We start from the raw sequence: 17,810 nt of genomic DNA on the forward strand, positions 1-17,810 counted from the left end.
CTCTTACTTTGCCATATCGTTAAGTTGTTCATTCCCCATGGTTTACAGTGAAGTCTAGGGATGCTTACTTTAGAGGCTAGAGTAGAAAAATTTATTCCTCTGCATTAGCTTCTGTACTGAGAATGGTGTGTCCTGCTTGAAGAGTTCACTGCAGGAGTGAAAGGAATTGGAAAAAGACACAAACTTTATACAAAACGGTTAAAGATCTCTGAGCTTAGATTGCACATTCACTGCATTTAGGGCATTTCTAATACACTACTGAATTAAGTTCAGGTAAATACTGGAGAATTTTTTTTTCCCCTGTCTTTTTAGTATTTCTTTGATTACTGATTATTTTAGGGGCATTTTTGCCAATGCCATGATGGATCTTTTCAGATACCTAAGGATGTGTTGGGTGACTGTAAACTTATGTTTAGAGAACTAAATCAAGCCCTAGATTTCTTCTTAACAGTCACCCTCTGTGCTCTTATGACTGAGGTTATCTTCAAAATTAAATGTAAAAGAAGTCCACTTCCTTTTCCATTTATTTCAGTGTATAAGTATTTGAAATGCTTGATTTCTATTGTTTGGATACAAGTCTACTTAAAGTGTGACATTTTGAAAGAAAAATCATTGAAGTTTGCCCTTTCATGTGAAATTCAGTGTTAAGTATACGTTTAAGTGGCAGTCCAGGAACCACAATTGTATTTAATAAACTTGTTACCTTTGGAGTCCTGTAAGAAAGTTCAATTAATGTTAATGAAAATATGCTTCTAATAACTTTGTTACAACATTTCTAGTCGATGGAAAATTGTAAGAACATTCCACTCCATTTCAAATTCCAAAACAAAGCATAATTCTGTATAAGGAGTAGAATTCAGAGTCCTAATTGTTCTTAAAAACATTAACTTTCTTCTCCTCTATTTTAAAACATCAGTATGACTACTGTAAGTGTATTTTACTGAAATGAAAGGTACAAACTCCAGATCTCAATAAATATAATTTGAATTGTGACCTTTAATGACAGCTGGCAGAGCTCAGACTTTTTATCTGGCGTTGGCAATTGAAAAGTATTCTCCAGATTTTTTTTTAGTTGCACTAAAATCCTTCCTATTGATGACCAGTTTTATTTGCATGATAAATTAGATATAATTTTACTCTTTTAGCAGATTCCTGCCTGTATTTCATTTGTCATAATAACTAAGGCTAGGAGCAATCTGTAGCATTGGGAAGGAAGGAATTTTGTATTCTTCCCTTATTATTTAAAATGCTTACAGTTCTGGGAAAGTCAATGCAAGGATGGAAGAATGAACTGACTGATAGAATTCCTCACTCCCTCCTCTCTCTTCTTCTCGTGATACCCTGACAAGACTTTGGGATATAAGTTCTATCTTGAACATCAAATATTCCTTGTTTCTTTTCTTCCTTTGACAAAAATACAATGTTCGGCTTTGTGTTCTTGTTTCTTCTCAGTGTATCCTTCCTGGCTCACTCATCCTTCTGTTCTTCATTGATATCACAAGTTGGGACTTGTTCCGCTCTTCTTCCTCCAGCGAACATCATTAAATAATCCACTTAAAATGGTTAAAATGGTAATGGACTGAATTCCTTGTAACATCAAATGTCAGCTCTGCTTTCCTGATGTGCCTACTAACCCTTCTAGGCAAGTAGAGCTATGGGCTTGGGTTAACTGGATGCCTTTTTGATGGCTGACTTCAGTGAGTGGCGAAATATAGCCCTTCCAGATGTCTTAAGTGGAGCTCTTAAAAACAGAAGTCCAAGAATCTTGAGGCACTGATGGAAAATCATGGCCTTGCCTTTTCATCAGCAAAATGAGATTATAATTGTAAGGCTGGTTTCTCATTCACTTTGGTTCAGCCACGTTTCCTTAAACTGAATGAATCATTGAGATTTACTGGTAGGTATGGCTGTACATTGATGGCTCTGAAAGCAGCTGGTTCAAGACAACAGAAAATCTGATTCTTAATGCTTTCTTTTTGTTGAGCCATCTCTCCCCTTTAAGGGCATACCGCTGGTTCATCGTAAGTGGTAGGTGTCCCAGATCATGTCTACAAAGATCACATTTACCAGTCCGTGTACCATAAGGGTACCTGCAGATGCAATGAGGTGATCTCATGGGAGTGCTACACCGAAAAAAAATATCCCACCCTGTACTTCCAAAATGAAAACGGAAAGAATTTCTCCTGGAAAGTGGCAGCTGCGTTCTGACATTCATGTAATGGGAGCAACTGAAAGCTTTATGGTGTGTAACTGTGACACTGCATTCCAACATAAGCTTCTCCCTGCCCTTCTTCCAACCAATAAACTATTCTTCCTCTCTTTTCACTCTCACCCCTCCTAATCTTCTTCTGTTTATATGCTTTAATCATAATAGCAACAAATCCATCCCTGCTGGTATTATCACACCGTTGCAAATTTTGGCCGTCTCCTTTGGCACTTCCCTTGCAGATGGAATGATATTGCCCACTTTGATGGGGTTTAATTCTCTATGTAAAATACTGCTCTGTCAATGAATATTTTCTCTATTAAACTATTTTCAGTCCAACAATAAGATACAGATTTTTGGGAGAACACTTTTCTCATTATTACCTTAACCCATAAAAAGGCTTTTTCTTTTTTTTTTTTTTTTCCAAACATTTTGGGCAAGTCTTCAGTTACCCAAATATTTGTAGTACAGGGTAATTTGCATTTCAGCCCTGTGAGACTTGTAAATGTAATGAACATTCTGTGTGTTTAATATTTTTTATATTTTTAATAATTTGCAAATAGTTCAGGATGTAGAGCTGACCTGTTGAGAAATAGTTTGCAGTGTCTGTAGAGAACACTTCTGAGTTCTAGTCTTTTGTATGTTTAGCAGAATTCTGGGCTTCATCTGGAAAAATTCTAGGAGTACTTCTTAGTGGAAAATATTTCAAGTAATGTGAAACAACAGATAATTTTTTCCTGTGCTGTGACCCACATGTAAGGTGAGGTATGGATGGTCCCTCTCCTGTTGCCATTAAATAAGTTTCAGCACTGGAAGTCAGCTGTTATGGAAGACACTTGACAACCTTTTGAAAGGTGTGATAGAAAGCGTATTGATTTCAAAGGGAATTGTCAAAGGTCTCAATTTACTTCTCAATCCAAGAGGTTATTCTGTAACTACCATGATAAGTGTTTTACAGCAGTCTTGGTCTTCATCTGTCTATCCAAGAATAGATGAGAGAATCTTGGTCTCTAGAGGTGGGAATAGTGTGTCTTCAGTGAGATCTACATTGACTGTAGACTGTCATATTTAATTACTGAAAAATAAATCCTTTAATCAGAATTTATTCATGAGGCAGAATTAAGGCCCATTACATTGATGCAAATTTTGCCACTAGTTTCAACAGGAGCAAGTTCACACACCCATCCATAGAGCGGGTGGAACCACAGAGGACCAGAAGCATTCAGTAGGATATCGGACACGCTGCAGTCTCATTAGGGCTCTACCTTTTCGGTTACTCTGCTTGTGACCACTGTTGGCAAAGGTAATTTCTTAATCTTAGCAACTGAAGTTAGATACTACCAAGATTTCCATGCCCCTCACTTTCTTGCTACCAAAGGATATATCCTGAGTTATTTTCATCCCATTTTAGTTCTTCTGTATTTAAACTCTGCAGAGTAAGTTTTAGTGTACTCCTAATAACATTATATAAAGTTAATACTGTAGAAGCCTGATTGTGATTCACATTTTAAAAGGACTCTTCATATAGCTGGTCCAATGAGCTTGGATGGAAGATTCCAACATATAAGGCTCAAAATCAAATTTATGCTAAGTCAGTGGAAAGTGGCCTTAAAGTAGACATAAATTTAGTCACACCTCACCTTGGTGACACTCAGACCTACATACCTAAGGATGTAATCATTGTACCCAGCACTGTATTCGTCGTTATACTGAAGACTACAGCTTGAAATACAAATACATTTTAAAAAAATGCTGGTCCTTGAATTTTGTTTCCATCTAAGTGGAACTGCCAGGAAGCACTGGAGGGTTTTAGGGCATTAAAGATGTACTTCAAATAAAATTGGATAATGTAGGTTAAATAAAGAAGGTGCCAGGACGTGGAAAAACCTTGTGATCACTGTAGAGCATTTGAAACAGATGAGAATATTGCCTGCTATTTATATCATCAGGTAGAAGCTGAAAGAAAATAGTAAAAAAATAAACCCAAGTTTTCATTCATTTGAAAAATGTGTGGTTTATATATATTTGAACATAGTGGGTCAAATTCAGATGTTGAAGGAGGTGTAATTTAGATGACAATATTGGATATATTGAATGTAAGTTAGTATGAGCGATAGATGGACAGACTGGGAGAAAGTATAATTTTTTTAATGGTGTGGAACAGGTACATTAACTTTAATATTCAAGGCATCCTACTAATTGCTTTTTCTACTAAATTCTTCTCTTTACCACATGGAGTAAAAGCAAAGCTGTGCTAGATACACAGATGCATTAAGGAGACTTTGCTGTTGACAAAAATTGGTCATAGTTCTGATGGTTTACATAAAGGAGTCCTGACGTTTTCCGTCAGCTGGGAAGTTGTTTTTTTCTGTTTTCCTGTCACTGAATATCATCACCTAAAAGTTAACATATCTTAAACTATTCCTGTCTTCTTTTTCCACAGTAGTCTGTAAAAGTACATCACAGGTTATCTGCCTGCGAGATGCTTCAGTATATTAATTTTGCTTCTGTATTTCATTAGTAAGGAATAGCGTGGCTATTTGTAGCTAGTGTATGTGCTACAGCTAAAAGAATGCCTTAGACTAACTTGTCCCAGAAATGGTGACGTACCTCAGGCAAGGAATATACATGGGGCAGAGTATGAAAGCAGGACATGCTTCTTAAGTTTTTTTAAATAATATTTCTCTGATTAAGTCATGAAAAGTAAGGAAAAGATTTGGCATTTTGAATGAGCCTGTAGAGTTGGGAAAGATAAAAATTCAGTTTTTTGTGATCCATTGTGTATTACATTTGACTACTTCAAAAGGAAAGTACAAGAAAACTGTTGGGAAATTATGAACCAGCATAGACAACAAAAAGAAAGTTTCCCCTTAAATTTCATTAACTGTTGCTTGGCTCACAATATTTATGTGCCATTTACAAATCGTGACTTTGTCTAATATCACTAAGGACAACTGTGTAATCTTCCCTTTAAGGAAAAATTAATCTTATACGACCTTGTATTTTGCAACAGTAAATACCACAGTAGAATACTGTGAAGTTGTGAAGATTACGCACAACTTCATGGGGTGAGTATCAATGTGTTCTGTATGTTTCATTACCCTGTATCTTGAAGGAAGTTAATGCTGTTGAAATGTTTGGAAACAATGCATTTCTGAGGTTTTCAGGACGATTCATTTGTATGTTGTTTCTTGGAGGAGCCTTCTGTGGAATGTGTAAGGAAGTATATATGTACATATATTGTGTTCTGAAGAACCGATATAGCTGATACTTTAGGTGTATGTCCAAATAGAAATAGCTAAAAACATTGGATATATGGTTGGTTTAGTTTATGTTACCCTGAATCCAGCCTGTTTTAGTCTCCAAAGTTCTGTCTTTTGTAATTCAAAGCAATGGAGACATATCTAAGTTGACCAGCTCCCGTAAGGTCAGTAATAGTCATGAAGTTTTATAGAGGTAAGAAGGGGTCTGCGTGGGTTGTACCTGTGGTCACAGAGGAACGAGAGTGGTCTCTCGCTCACACACTTTGACAGTTCTCATTTTGCCTGTTTTGTTCAAGTCCAGAATAGGAATTGAATTGAATTGAATTGAATAACCCAATCTATTAGACTCTGCTATGAGTAATTTTAACTATAAAAACATGATGTTAAGTATGAACAAAGGAGAATACATCAGATGCCAAGAGGCAGAGACATCCCTGACATCAGACAAAGATAAACAGAAAACAGCCCTCAGAACAGGAGACAGCCCTTGTCACACAGCCAACCTGAGCTTAGGATGTGATGCAACACAGTATCTAAGGCAATATTGTTTTGTTAAAAGTATGTTATGAATTTCTAGTTACTTTGCTTTTTGGATCTCTAGAGGAGACATTAATTGGAGCTTGGCTACCACTTCTCCCCTGCCTCAGCTCTTGCTGACTGTGCTCTAGTTTGACCTTTGAGTGACAATCTGGCCAAGGAACAAGAGTGAGAAGGTTGAGAAGACAACCATGTCAGCAGAGCACTTGAAGGAGGCAGTTGTACACATATTGTAAGAATGAAAAGTCTGGGTGTGCAGGAGAGGGGCTTAAAAATGTTATCTTCATATTCTCTGTACTTACTGTTTCTTACACATCTCATGAGTCATATTTGCACAGATAAGGTTTAAGAAAAGCCTGCTTTTCTCACTGCATGTGTGAAATATACAGTAAAGGGCTAAGGGTCTCCATCAGTGCTCGTGAAGATGAATGACATGTCACCATGGAGAGAACTCACTTGCATTTTAGTTCATCGTAATATGGTTTATAGGACAGAAAAGCATAGGTACTATCATACAAGGTAATTTCTAGCCAACTGTGTTCAAGAAAGATGAATTCAGACTGAAATAAGTAGAGGGAAAACATAGCCAGATAATAAGGAACCTAAGTTATGGGAGGAGCTCAAGGTATCTTGGCTCATTTAACTTCATTAAACAGAGAATGTGTATATGAGTGCATTCTAGAAACATTACAAGAGTAAATACAGAGAAAGAATTGTTATGCAATTATCTATTCTTTTATATTAGAATTCAATACTTACATAGGATCAGATGGATAAAAATAAATTCAGAAAGTTGAAACTGGTTTCTGGACATGAAAATATTAAACCTGAAGTAATCATCCAGATAAGTAACATCAAGAAAACTATATTGGTTTTAGTGAATGTGAGTAGTTAATGGAAAGGACTGTAAAAAAAGGTATGAGAGTACATGTGTTACAGTTGCTGTAGTTTTTACACCATGTATAATCATATAAGTTCATATATTTAAGTTATATATTGTAGATGTCATCTATATATATGTATGTATGTATGAAATCTAATCATTAGTATAAAGTATGTCATATATTTCAGTACCTAAACTCCTGTTAGTGGACTCTTCCATAGTTGTCCAAGAAATATTTCTTGCTCTGTCTTGAGGTACAGCTTCTGTGGCCTCAACTGCCTTCCTTGGAAGCAGTAAAGGTTGACCACGATTAAACACTATACAGTGTTCCTCACAATACTGAAAACCTTGTAGATGGCAACTGGTATGTCTTGTTTACATGCTTACAATAAAATTCATCAAAGATCTGAAATCACAAAGGAATTCTCCATCAGCACCAATCTCTGTGTTTTGTTTTGGTAGCATTTTCTGTTGGCTGAAAAAAACCCCTTTCCTGTGATTTTTTAAAATATTTTATTTTAATGAGTTCCATATCAGAAAAGGGGGCCCATGCCAGTAGTAGTGCTGTGAGTCTGCCATTTTCTCATCCTGTGTTGAATCATCGGTTTTGGGGGTTTGGATCTTTTTCCAAAGCATCATGAAGTATGTCATTGAGTGCTGGAGGGTATTTTACAGTTTGATGGGAAGGAAATGCAGAATGGTAGTAGACTGGGCTTAGTGATCAGTCTTGTGCTGGAGTATTAACAAGTCCATTTTGTTGACAGCATTCTTTGAATTAGAGTGAAATATTTTTTCTGTAGTGTTCTCAACTTCATGTTTCATTCTTATTTTTTTGGAGGAGGGATAAAAACTTTGTAAATAACCTTTGATTGTTTTTTCCCTCCTGAAAGAATATGTTTCTTTCTTGGGCATAACCACTCTGCAAAGATTCTGCTAGCTTGCTGTATAACTGAAACGTGCTTTACTTTTTTTTTTTTTTTTTTTTTTAATGTGGTAACCATTTACACAAAAGGAGGGAAAGAAGGGAAAAAAAACCCAAACATTTTAAGTCAACACATTTACTTTCCATTCTTCCTGGCTTATTAGTTTAGTCAGTGTATGTAATAGGCTCTTGTCCTAGGATAATGTAGTTGCATGAGAGAAGTGAATGTATAAAAAACATTATCAGGCCTTATGTTAGCTTTTTTACAGCTTTCTGATATAACATTCTGGTTTTGGAAACCAAGAGTGTCTGTCACATCTGTATAAGGTGGCATTTCTCTCCCTTGCACCATTCCTATTGGTAACAGTTCTGCAGCTGGGACCTGATAGCTTGGTGCAGTGTAAATGCTGACATCAACACAGACTTCTGATGTGTACTTTAACATTTGATTTTTTTTCTTTCCATCACATCTACTTATGTCACTTGTCCCACCCAAAATATTGTTTCTCATCCTTTGCATTTATAGCCCTTAAAAATTTGTGGAGTTATGGTTCTTCACCCCATTGCCTTTTTGCTCCCATTTTGCCAAGCTATTCCTATTCCTCTATATATAACTTCCTTCAGAAATGTTCTCATTCAAGCCCTTCATCAATTTTATGCTGTATTTATGGCTGGCTTTTGGCTGAAATCTTCCCTTTTAAGATGTACAGCACAGAATGCAATCTGCATTGTCTCCCAAGCAGACAGAGCTTCCTCCGGTATTTGTGATATGTTTCCTCACGATATGTAACATTACCTTGCAGAGCTTCTCTCTTGATTGCTTTCTGCACCATATCATATTGCAAACTTGCTTATCATTTGCTGTTCACCATCTCTCATGTGTTCTTTCAGCTGTATTAGTTGCCAGGTTTTTTCCCACTCATTCATGCTTTAGATTATTTTTCCTGGGCATATTTAAAGATAGTGGTAGCTTCTGAGTTGGTTCTGTGAGCTGAATAATTAAAGTACCAAATTTAACTTAACAGAACCTCAATCTTATACTGCTTTTTTCCATTTGGGTTTTTTTTTGTTGGTTGGGTTGGGTTTTTCTCCCTGTACTTCTGCATCATGAAGCACATACCCAGGTTGCATCTCAGAGGGCTGGTTTGGTGTGTACTGAAGCACGACATTTATTGGAAGCTGCAGTCTGGCTACAAAAGAGAGGTAGTGACAGTCATTATGAAATACTCCTAGCTTCTCTTCTTCTACTGCCTATATACCCTGAAGACCAGATCTGCAAACATTGACCAAATACATAATGTTTCTCATTTCTAAGCAGACTAATGTCAAAGTCCTTCAGTGCAATGCAGACTTTGCTTGACTAAAATAACAGAAAAGCAGTATACAACTTCTTCTGTATATCAGTGAAAGTTATGATAGAGCTAATCCGCTTCAGTGGCAGAGGAAGCCTAGAACTGAGAGACTGCACAGAAATTAAAATGAAACACAATACAATTGCAGTCATCATGCACTGATGTTAGTAGTGCTAACCTGCATCTTCTGTCTTGGCATGCGCTTTATAGACACTGTGCATGTAGTATGAAGTGAAGTTTAGTAATTCTGAATCATTCAAGACCAGAACCTACCTGGGCATTATTGCATATCTGCAGCTTTTACAGAAGTGCGTGCTAAATTCCAGTCTTTATGCATTGCCATGCTAAGTGGCACAAGTATATTTACAGTTTTTCAGTGCTGGAAACAATACACTGATGTGAACAGGCCTTTTTAAAGAACACTTACTCAAATGCTGCTTTATAGTAGCATTTGCTCCCCTAAAAAGTACTTATTGAAAAGAATGCTCTGCTGCTTCTCCCATGGAAAGGTCTCATTTTGTTCTATGCGATGAAGCTCCTAATTAGAACTTTTAGGTCCTCTGTATGGTTAGTGAGAGGCAGAAGACTCTACTAGAAAGTGTTTGCAGTCTGTCTGGCATCTTCTGAGTATCTGTCCGTGACTGACTGCAGTTGGGAGTCTTGGGTAATTTAACTCCTAACTTAGGCACCTCATTTAAGGGCCAGTAGTGAACTTGATGAAACTGAGCCAAAATGAACTCTGAAAAGGGCAAAGGTTTATTCTCCTTCATTTCACCACTGTTTCATGGTGTGATTTCAGCAGAATTCATTAACACGTATGTATGAAAAGGCATACGGAGTTAGTGACTCGTTCTTTCCTTGCTGAGCATCTGATGAATGATCTCTTGATAACAAAAGGGAGGATCTGTATGTAATTGCCAGGGATGGTGTACATTGTGTTTAGAATCTCACTTAGACAAAATCAGTTACTAAACCCCTCTGAACAGTTTGAGGTATTTCTGATTGAGGTAGAGACTCTAAAACTAGTATTTAAATTATTTTTCTGTATAAAACATATCAGGGCCCATCTTGTGGCTCTTGACAGCAAGTGACAAAATATAACTTCTGTTTCAGTAGTGAAGCCTCCTCCTTTCCACCTAGCCCCAAACATGATTGCTTCACACACATCTTCTTTAAGAACAGTTCCTGGTCTGCGCTATTTTCTGACCTGTGCCCAGACATTGTCTGGGAAAGTTCTGGCTGGTTTTGGCCAAAATCATGCTAGAGGACATACTAAAAGTTTTGGTCCTGGAGCCTAGGTCCTAGCCCAGTTTAGTTTATCAGTATGGAGGCTATGATGCAAATTGGAAGCCACAAGCATAGGTGATAAAAATTTTTCTACTAGCTTCACCTCTTTCTATTTACAGAAGGCATGCAAGGGGAAAAAATCATGTAGGATAGTCAATAATCAGTGCCTCTGATATGATAAAGCTTAGGTTATTTCTGTACTGATACCATAAAGAAAACTGTCATACTCCTACTCTGGCCATAGCTCAGCTCTGTGCATATGCACCTACTTTACTGTGTTTAATTATGAATTTTCTTACACTAAAAGATGTAAGACATCATTAGTATTCATGTAACCAGTGTACTGGATGGGGATCTCTAGGTTTTGCTATATTTATTCAGCAAAGAATTAGAAGCACGTACCAGGGCGGTATGTGTACGTGTGTGTGTGCATGTATTGGACTTGGCATGTGCCCAAGGCAATACCTAGACCTAAGGCCTTAGAGGTAACCGCACAGAAGTTGTCAAGCAAAATTCAATCCAAAGTTTATTTGGTAAATGGATATTATGGACTGCTTGCATGTTTTTATGCTTAGTCCTTAAAAGTACATTTGATGTTTACATACTGATGTTTTGTATCTTTGGCATTACTGTTTGTGTTCATATATGTCTGTATAAAAGCAAAAAAAAAATCCTGAATTTTTAAATAATGTTCATCTTTAAACACATTGCTCTACGCTGTTACCCTGCTGCATTTATGCTACTGTGCTCTTGCCTACATAAAAAAAGCTGGCTGGGTCATTGTATGCTTAAAGATGGCATTAAGTAGTTCTGCCTAACTGAAGCATAATTTCTTCTGATATTGTGAGAGAAATTCTGCCTGTGAACATCTGCGCATCCTCCATGTGCCTTCACAGCCCTACACATGTTGGTTCCCTGGAAGAACTTGATCCCTACCTGGATCCTCAAGATGCCTGTGAAAACTACCAGAAGGTCCTGTGATCAGGAGTCTTGATCCAATCTGTTCCCAAACTATGAAAACTCAAATACCCCTTAGTAAAGTTGAGTTGGTAGACGCTACCATGATGCTGTTAGTGGCAGTCAAAAAGTTTGCTTTTCCTCAGCCCATCAGAGAAAATTTAAGTCTATTATTTATAGTTTTAACAGCACGTTCACAGAGCTGCATACACTTAACTGTGCTTTTGCTTGGAGAACAAGTTAAGCTCTGCAGGGAGCAAATTATGCTCCTCATATACAAAGGGTTTTCTTAGAAAATTTAGAAAAAACCCTTCTTTCTGTCACTTAGTCTTATATAAATAACATAATGAGAAGTCTGGAATGAAGGGAACAGAACAAATTAATCTGGTGCCAAAGTGAAATTTGGGCACTAATAAACAAGAAATGTAGAAAATTTAAGTTGAAAGTATGAAATCAAGTGCACATGCCCCTGCCTCAGAGCAGTATGTTGGGAGGGGACGTTAGAAGATGGTAACAGAAGACTCTGGAACTAAGCAGCCACTAGCAAACTAAGCCAACATGACATTCATGGTAAAAAAATGCAAACTTTTCTACAAAATGTTGGTTATTTACATTTCTTTTACCACTTTGTTTTACAGAAACATTTTGGTTACCCAGAAAAGTAAGCTTTGGTTAGAGTAGAGGATTGTGAATTACCGTACAGTTGTTTTAAGTGTTTCTACTTTCACAATGTATATTTTCATGTGGAGTCGTGTAACTTACTGAATTTCCATAAAATAAGTGGTAAGACTTCTTTGTGGACTTAGTTCTTATCATGCACTTTGAAATTTTCAGTGATAAGATTTTGTATTAACTCTGTTTGAGGTATTTGTCTGTTGCCCATTTAATGTGCCCAAACATTCATTTAGGATCACAGGAGATCCGCAAGAGAAAATAGAAGAAAGTGTGCACAGTGTTCTTCCTTCGTATCAGGAGTGAAATAATTTTTTGTCACTTGTGTTCATTCTTTAGTTCTTTCGCTGTCATGAAATCATGTGGGTTTGTTGATACTGAGTTGTGACAGACAGCTTGCTGATACAACGAACCAAATGGCATCTTGAACAGCTGAAGAAGAAATTATTCAAGATTTTTAAAATACTACTCTATATTACATCATATATTGTATTATAATTATATATTATATTATATTATATTATATTATATTATATTATATTATATTATATTATATTATATTATTATACTATTACATATATTACATGACTGAGCAAAGTGAATGGGCAAGTCCAGAAAGTCCCACTCTGGTGAGAGGAAAGCCCAAGCCAGCACTGTCTGATTTGTCCTGTGTGTTTTCTTGGAAATCTGCTCAGCACAGCTGTGGTAATAAAGCAGGGAATACTTCCCTGACCCTCGTTGTTTTGCCTACAGGTTTCTGCATACTGAGTAAAAGAAATTGTGATTAATGTGGCATTCAGTGTCAAGGGTAGACTGTAGATTACCATTAAGTGCATCATTATGTTACCTTTGAAAATTTACTAGGTTTCACCTGACATAATAGCTTTTCCTCTGCCAACACAACAGAGGAATAACAAACTAATAGATGGGGTGAACTAATGTATATCAAAAGAAGTGTTACTTTTGACAGAGAAACAGCTTTTGTTTTTCATAGGGTTTTGAAGGAATTTTAAATAAAACTTCCTCCCTCATTTTCTTTCCAGTCCTGTGATTTGAAATCATGCACATAGTGATGCTGTTGCTGTGCAGCAGGGCGTGTGGCTACAGAGCCTGCAGGCAAGCTGCAAAACTGCATGGGTGCTTCTTTACTGAGCGTCGGTCAGTGCAATGGGTCGGTTATAAAACGTAATAGATTGCTTCCTTGCTTCTGCCCGCTGATTTGATCTCGTGGGCTCTGAGTTGCATCAGAGCCTTATGTTCTTCTTGTTGGTGGTTATTATATTAACCATTTCTGCATCCCCAGTGATTAAGAACAGATTATGCAGCAGAAGCAAATACTTCCCAAAATCTTCCCCACTGAAAAGCAACTGCTGCTTCTGCCATTAAAGCAGAGTGAACCAGTGGGAAATTTCTGAGGAAGTTTCACTTGCTGATATTTTCTTCAGTGGGTCAGAGTCTTGTTGTTTTACGACTTCAGTAGAGAGATCTGAACATGCCTGCAAGGTGTCATGACCAGGGAAGGTCTGTCTGTTGAGAGCCAAGGTACAGGACTGAGAAAGCCTGGCTGCAATTAATGAATTCACCTACTTGGGATCTCTTCTGAAACAAATCTTTAAAATGGCTCCTTGCTCCTTTCTGTCAGTCAGTGACTGCCTTTTCACATCCTGCCTGCTCTTCTCTGTTTTGTTTCTCTTATCAAAATGTCACTTTATATTAAGAGCAAGCAGCAGGGTGTGATCAGCTCTCTCTGGGCCCTCAGCTGTGTGATCTCAGGAGGGTACACACCTGAGGTGCCTGAACCTGTAACCAGCATTTCTTGTGCGTAATCTAAACTACCTGATTTCAAAAGTATTGAGCTCCTCTCATTGGCATCACGGGAGTTGACTGCTCTGAAAATCAAGTCACTTTTTTGAATACTAATTGCAAGTGGCATCCAGTTTTTAAGCATGCTGTCACATCCTCAGCACTGTTGTTTACCAGTCCCTGTATTACCTGCTCAAACTTCAAACTGTAGCTGATGAATATATTTAAACTCTTTCAGTAGAAGGCACCAATGAAAAATATTACTGTGGGGTTTTTTTAGCTTGATCTGATTTGCATACTATTAGTGTTTTTATAAGGAATCGAGTTAAACATTTTACAAAAATCGTTTGCTGGTGTGGTTGAGACTATTAAATTGTGCAGTGATAAACAACAATTTACTGTAAATTTAATTGTTTGGCTTTTTGTACTCTGTTCTCATTTTAATCAAAACAAAAAAACTTCCAACTGTTTCTGCAAATCCAAAAACATGTTGACATAACCGTTATCTAGTAAAGACTTGAAGGTACTCAGTTGTGACATTGTCATCTTGTTTTAGCTGGATTAAAAGCTGAATAGAAAGCCCAGATGTACAGGAATGTTTGTGTTCTTTATGTACGTAATTGGGAGGAAGCCTTTGTTTTAATTCTTTAATATTTATATGAAGCAGTGATCACATGAAGTGAATCTCATTCATTTCGGGATCCTGCCTAAACAAAGCTTCTTAGTCAATGCCATGCTTTTGGAGAATGGGTATTTAATATTTTTTGCTTTGAAGGCTCACTTTTCCTGTGAAATAAGTAGTTTCTCTTCCCTCTGTGTTGTAAAATTTACTGTGCAGGTCATACCTACCTGAAGTTGACAGACTAATTGCTCTAGATAACGTGACAAAAGTGCAACTCCAAAAGTCCCCACACCTTCCTAATGTGGTGTGAGTTGAAGGAATAAAGAGCACAACATACTGGGCTTTGGGGGCAGTTTGTTCTCTGGACACATGCTCAGGCCATGCCCCATTCATTTTTTCAGTGATATATATACCACCTGACAAGGAACTAGGAGCTGCCTTGGCACCCACATCAAATTATGTGAAACGCTTGCAGATAATTTTATCTTTTTGTTGTTAACAAGATCTGAAACTTCTGAGACACTGCATCGTATTACAGTCACTTGAACAATTCAGGTCTTGAGCCCTATTTTAATTTAAAGAGTTAAAAATTAATGGTGAAAATAGAAGCAGCTGCCTGGGGACTAATCCAAAGAGCATCTATGCCTTACACATTGAACTTTAATGTATGTGTCAACCTGAGTGTTGAAATCTTGCAACTTAATCACATGTTAAATAACTGATAAATAAGTTGAATGACAGTTTTACAAATACTGTTTCTTGTCACAACAATCAACAGTGACAATTCCAGTACAATGTAAGAATACATGTACCATTATAATACATGTACTAATAAATGTACACGTACTTCTTCACTGTGAGGATGGTGAGACACTGGCACAGGTTTCCCAGAGAGGTTGTGGCTGCCCCCTCCCTGGAAGGGTTCAAGGCCAGGTTGGACGGGGCTTTGAGCAACCTGGGCTAGTGGAAGGTGTCCCTGCCCATGGCAGAGGGGGTGGAACTAGATGATATTTAAGGTCCCTTCCAACCCAAACCATTCTATGATTTTTTGTGAGTTGACCAAAGCACAGCAAGGGTAGGTGATACAGCCCACAGCTCTCAGCAATTCCTGGGCACATGGTGTGTTTGCCTTCAGTAGATGCACTGGCCAAGTTTCAGTAGTCCCCAGATCCACTTAAATCTCTGTGACTAGTCTCTAGTTGCCCAGCTCTCTGCCTTCCCATGTGCTTAACCAATAAAAATCACTGGACTTTGAATTGGGGGTAATTTAAAACAGGTGAATCTGGATTTCCCTCTCTATGTTATGTGTAATGTTTTTTGTATTTTGACAGATTGTTATCACAAGAAACTTCTATCATTAAGTGTGAGAAGGGTTTCCATAAATAAAGGGGTCATTAACCTTTACACTTAATGGTATGTACCGTGGCATTCATAGGTGTGACAATACCTGGTGCTTATGATAGCCAGTCTCTTCAGAATTACTGGTCTTACAATAATTCTGAAAGTTGTAACTTGAACATAATTCTGTGTTGTCTACTTGATTTCAGCTAGTGTAAATTGCATATAGATATTTGAAAATATAAGATATTTGAAAAGTAAAAAAAATTATTAACTGATGTTGAGCATTTGAATCTCATTCATTTCCTTCATTTTACCTGTATATTTCTACTTCACTTATTCCAAGACGCAAATATGACATACTTTTTTATGAACATGTGTGCCATTATAGTAAAATATGTTGAATCTGTTGCATCTGCACTTGTATTGCAAAGAAGTTGAACTACATCTTTAAGCAATTCTGCAGTCAAATGCACATTTCAAAATCCTGGCTTGGGAATCTAGCAGTAAACTAAGAATTAGTTGATAAGTGTTTGAAAAATACAAATTTTAATTTCTCTATTATTGTCTGCAAAAGATTTTAAAAGGAAAGAAATTAAATTATCCTCCATCTTACCACCGTCTTTTAAATTTGTGTGCCATTAAAAATTCAGGAATGCGTGGGACGTTATAACAGCTTTTTTGGTTTGTCCTTTTTTCTCCAAGGTTTAGCAACTTCCCCCAGTGGTTAGTACAGCACTCCAAGCAACTAATCCTGTATCTATAAACTGTAATGTCAAAGGATTAATGTGTGCCTGGGAATGCAGGTCAAATCTGCTTTAGATCACAACAGTTTGAGTTCAGCTCCTAGCTGAAATATCACGAAACTGCCATGTAATTTAGTACAAGTCTTGCATTCCTATACTTCAGCTGCTGGTTGCTTTTAGTAAGAAGAGGCCCAGGATTGATTTCCCTGAGAATGTACTTTTCTTTGTCTAAAACCAAAGTAGTATCAGCTGGAAAGTTAGAAGGATTTCTTAAATTAGTTCTGTATTTCATATAAATAGCACATTCAAAGTCTGCTTTTAAAATAGTGTAGAAAGTACAGTATAGTGAGTTAATGATACTTTCAGAAATTCTTCTGTTTGCTATGTTACAATGCTCAGATCTCGTAAGCATCTCCTGGTGGCATGCCCTGCCTTCCACTGGATAGCTGCTAAGACCAGTGGTGCTGCACACAGGTGCAGTGGCAAACATTATCTGAGTCTCATCTGAGAGTAAACTTAAATTATTTTAAAGTATTTTTTGCAAAAATATTAATCTAATGTGTGCAGTACGTAGAATGGTATGTGCAGTTAGCAGACATACGTAACTACATCTGTTTTATTTATGCTGAGTCACCAACAAAGCACAGTAATTTATACCTAATTATCTGTAAATGCAATATCCAGAATCTCTCTTACTTTCTTGGTACTTCTGTTAGATAATGTAGTCGTGTGTTTTTGAGGGTTTTTCCTGTATGAATTCTTGCAGTATGTTTTTACTTCCATAAAAAAGTGGCAGGTATCCTTTTAGAGTATTTGTTTGATCTGAACATTGAAATGTATTGGAGAGTGGGCATGTTAATTCACTTCTGGTTAGTGTGAGTGGGTTTTTAATTTCATTCTATTTTAAGGCTACAGTGTATTGTTACCATAACATAAAATGATTGCCAGCTTTAGAATATGCCTATTTCATTAGAACATCTAAAAAGAAGCACTGTGCACCACAGCACGCATCTTGGCAAAGGGCCAGAGTGCCCAGACTCATGTTCTGACCCAGTTTACCTATGTCGAACTGCAACCTGAAAACCCGCCGTGCTGTCGAAGCACAGCGTTCCCAGCAGGGTGGCTGGCGGGCTGTCTGACACCTCCTCGCCTGGTTTCAGGGGAGGAGGCCGGTAGCCGGCGGGCTGTCGCCTCCTCGCCTGGTTTCTGGAGAGGAGGTCGG

At 37.4% G+C, this 17,810-nt stretch overlaps 1 protein-coding gene across 2 annotated transcripts in view; it reads left to right on the forward strand.

Annotated features, from left to right (window-relative positions):
* Positions 1–17,810, forward strand: part of LDAH (lipid droplet associated hydrolase) — a 128,592-nt gene that overhangs the window by 68,888 nt on the left and 41,894 nt on the right. The gene's annotated exons all lie outside the window — the stretch shown is intronic.

The sequence above is a fragment of the Strix uralensis genome, chromosome 3 (assembly GCF_047716275.1).
Source record: "Strix uralensis isolate ZFMK-TIS-50842 chromosome 3, bStrUra1, whole genome shotgun sequence".
Taxonomy (NCBI): domain Eukaryota; kingdom Metazoa; phylum Chordata; class Aves; order Strigiformes; family Strigidae; genus Strix; species Strix uralensis.